Here is a 2,774-nt window from a genome sequence, read left to right as displayed (position 1 = left end):
CATTGGTGTGGGTCTGGGCGGATGGGGGCATACTAGGATGGGTGGTTTTAGAGCGGTTTGGCTGGGGCTATCTGCATGTGATTCAGGATCGGCACATGGGCATCTGATGCAAGGGGCATCTTGTTATGTGGAGGGAGGATGGTGCATTATGGTATTGGTCTAGAGGGAGGGATGGGGCATCTTGGTGTGGTTCTGAGAGGAAGCGATGGTGCACATGGGTGTGGGTCTGTAGGGAGGGATGGGGACATTGCTTTGGGTATGAAGGGAGGCACAGGACACACTGATGTGCATCTGGAGGGAGGGATGGGGCACATTGGTGTGGGTCTGGAGGGAAGGATTGGGGCTCATTGCTCGGAGGACGGATAGGGGCATCTTTCTGTGTGGAGGGAGCATGGGCCATCATGGTATGGGTCTTGAGGAAGGGATTGTGCATCGTGGAGTCTGGATCGGAGGGGTCATTGTTGATATGGAATGGGCATATGATGGGGGCATGCGAGGGAATGGTGGAGCATGTGGGTCAGGGCTGGAGCGCTCTGGTGGGAAGGAAGGGGGCATCTGGGTGTGAATGGAGGGATGGGGTATGTTTGTCTGGAGAGAAGGATGTTGGTTTATTGGAGTAGTGGGAGCATGTGTGTGTCGAAGGGATGGGGTAATCGGGTGTGGGTATAGAGAGAGGGCGAATGGCGCCATCTGAGTGTGGAGGTAGAGATGAAGCATATGGGTGTGGCTCTGAGGGGTGGAGCATCTTGGTGTAGGTATGGAGGGACGGATGTTGGTGTCTTTGTGTGGGTTCGGATGGAGGGATGGTGGCATGTAGGTCAGGAGGGAGGTGGCATTTGAATCTGGAACGTGTTTGGAAGGAGAAATGGGGCATTTGAGTGTGAATGGTTTCTGCTTGTGGGTGGGGGCATAAAGGATCATTAACAGCGGAGCAGCGGGAGGGAGAGCCGTGGGCCCGACCTCGGTTGCATCCCAGACGTGCACACCCACAGCCCGGGGCACCTCTCGCAGAGCGGTCCGGTGCGCGTGGTCAACCAGCCCCCTCTCCTCACTGAGCCCGCATCTGCGCTGGCCGGGGGGCGCACACTCCTCTCTCTGACCTGCCAGCGGCTGGGCATTGGTGGGCACACCCCGGTCACCAGGGAAGCCCTGACTGGGGGCAGCCGGGAGCCGAGGGAAACCTGACTGCTCTCGAGGGGTGCCTCCCCAGGCAGACAGGCACCCGGGCAAGCCAGGCATGAGCCATGGTGCAGCTGGCTCACTTGACGGTGGGCGCCAAGGTTCCAACCGCCCACATCTGTGTGTGAGCAATGGCCAGGCCCGCTGGCACAGTGGGTGACCTTCCCTCTTGCCCAGGTACCTGGAGCTGGGTCCTATGCAGCCGGGCTGGGGTTTGAAGACTCTAGTGGTCCCACCCGACCCCCTGTCTGCTGTCTCTGGCCTGCCTCGTTGTCCATCTCCCAGCCCCCCCTCCCAAAAGGGAAGGGGTCGGGGAAGGATGAGTGGATCGGGCCGTGTGGGCAGGTGGCGGAGCGGCCTACCTCCATCCCCCTGGGAAGCGCTGTGCTGCTGCAGCTGGCGGTCAGGCTGAGCACCTGGATTATTATTTTTTATTTTTTTGAAACCACAATGGTTTCGGCCGAGCTAGACAGGGAGCTGGTCTGTCCTGCCACAGCCAGCGCTGCCTCCCCCAACCTCTCCTGCACCGGCAGGGTCAGGCCGACGCCTAGGACAAAAAAAGTTGCCTGTGGCTCTTGGCGGTGGATCACTCGACTCGTGCATCGATGAAGAACGCAGCTAGCTGCGAGAATTAGTGTGAATTGCAGGACACATTGATCAACACTTCGAACGCACCATGTGGCCCTGGGTTTTTCCCGGGACTACGCCTGTCTGAGGGTCGCTTGTACATCAATCGCCCTGGGGTTCACTCCCAGGGGCGTGGCTGGGGCTGTCGCAGGGACCCCATTCCATTCATCCCCCTAAGGTCAGACCCCGATCAGCACCGTCGCTGGATCCTTGGATCTGGCGCGCAAGCTCATTGCCGACGCGTCCTGGTTTCCCCAGTTTCCCACCTCATGCTGGTTTCGGGAGGGCCGGGTGGCCGACGCGCCCCGGATGTGGTGGCAGCGGCAGCAGGCTTTAAAAAAAGCCTGGTGCACCTTCACCCTACCCCGGGGCACCTGGCCGTGCTGTGTGTGGCTGTCTTTGGTGTCCCACGGCTGCCGGCGCAGGATGACCATGGAGCACGGACCTTGTGACCATGTGGGCTTCGGTCACAGATTGGGACAGAATACACTTGCCTGCGCCAAGGGCTGGGGCAACCCCCCATACGGGCCCGAGGCCAGCTGCCCTGAGCTTTGTGCTCCCCGACCACGGCCTCAGATCAGACATGGTGAACTGCTGAATTTAAGCATATTACTAAGCAGAGGAAAGGAACTAACCAAGATTCCCTCAGTAACGGCCAGTGAAAAGGGAAGAGCCCAGCGCCGAATCCCCATTCAGCAGCAGGCGTGGGAAATGTGGCGTACAGAAGACCGACTCCCCGGCATCACTCAGGGGGCTCAAGTCCTTCTGATCGTCTCCCCACGCAGATGGTGTTAGGCCGATAGCGGCCTCTTGCCCACCGGTATCAGGTCTTCTTGGAGTCAGGTTACTTGGGAATGCAGCCCAAAGCGTGTGGTAAACTCTGTCTAAGGCTAAATACGGGCGCGAGACTGGTGACCAGCAAGTACCGTAAGGGAAAGTTGAAGAGAGTTCAAGAGGGTGTGAAACGG

General features: G+C 59.3%; 1 non-coding gene across 1 annotated transcript; it reads left to right on the top strand.

Moving 5' to 3' along the window:
- The first annotated feature begins 1,749 nt into the window (after window positions 1–1,749).
- LOC138532685 (5.8S ribosomal RNA) lies at window positions 1,750–1,900 on the top strand. The gene has a single exon (XR_011284866.1). It is a non-coding gene; the product is annotated as a 5.8S ribosomal RNA (ribosomal RNA).
- The last annotated feature ends 874 nt before the right edge of the window (window positions 1,901–2,774 follow it).

This window comes from Ambystoma mexicanum, assembly GCF_040938575.1.
Source record: "Ambystoma mexicanum isolate Mex_15411 chromosome 12 unlocalized genomic scaffold, UKY_AmexF1_1 Mex_chr12_unloc.2, whole genome shotgun sequence".
NCBI classification, from domain to species: Eukaryota; Metazoa; Chordata; class Amphibia; order Caudata; family Ambystomatidae; genus Ambystoma; species Ambystoma mexicanum.
Note: the sequence above shows the minus strand (reverse complement) of the source record. Positions and strands in the feature narration are given on the sequence as shown.